A 1,076-nucleotide genomic window follows, 5' to 3' on the forward strand; every position below is an offset into this window, starting at 1 on the left:
AGCCTCCGCGCCCCCTCCCGGGACCCGATTCTCCCTCCCGGGCGGGGCTAGCAGCGCGGCCCCGTGAAGCACGGCATCACGGCCTTAGCGACCGTCAAGCCTGTGTGCCAAGCATCACGGCGGCTGACGCACATGATGACGTCAGCCACGCATGCGCGGGTTGGACGGCTCCAACCCGCGCATGCGTGGATGACGTCATCACGCATATGCGTCAAACTCGCGCATGCGCGGGCCGTCATGCCCCTCAGCCGCCCCGCGGACTGATCCTGCGGGGTGGCGGAAGAACAAATAGTGCGCGGGTATCGGACCCGCTGCCCATGATCGGTGCCCACCGATCGCAGGCCCATGCCACCCTTGGCACGGCCGTGGTGCGGCCGCGCCAATTGGTGCCATGGTTGTCCGGGACGGCACTTTGCGGCCGTTTTCACAAACGGTGAGAACAGGTGTGTTTGCGTTCATGAAAATGGCCGTAAAGGCCTGGGAACTCGGCCCATCGGACTGGGGAGAATCGCTGTTCAGCGTAAAAACGCCGAGCAGCGATTCGTGTCGTGGGGCGGCCGTGGGGGGGCAGAATAGCAGGAGGTCGGGAAAAATGTCGGGAAGGCCCTCCCGCTATTCTCTGACCCATCGTGGGCAGCGGAGAATTGCGCCCATGTTTTTCTAAATAATCATAAATCCTAGCTCTCAGAATTTTTTCCAATATTTTACTCATCACTGATGTAAGGCTGATGGGTCTGTAATTCCCAAGGATTTCCCAATCCCCTTTCTTGAACAGGGGAACAACATTCGCCTCCCTCCAATCATCCGGTACTACTCCAGTGGAGAGTGAGGACACAAAGACTATCACCAAAGTCACAGCAATCTCCTCCCTCGCTTCCCGTAGTAACCTTGGGTATATCCCGTCAGGCCCAGGGGACTTATCTATCCTGATGCTTTTCAAAATTTCCAGCACATCCTCCTTCTTAATATCAACCTGATCCAGTGTATTAACCTGGTTCACACTGTTCTCATGAGCAACAAGGTCCCTCTCTCTCATGAATACTGAAGCAAAATATTAATTTAGGGCCTCGTCTATC

This window comes from Scyliorhinus canicula, chromosome 6, assembly GCF_902713615.1.
Source record: "Scyliorhinus canicula chromosome 6, sScyCan1.1, whole genome shotgun sequence".
Lineage (NCBI taxonomy): Eukaryota > Metazoa > Chordata > Chondrichthyes > Carcharhiniformes > Scyliorhinidae > Scyliorhinus > Scyliorhinus canicula.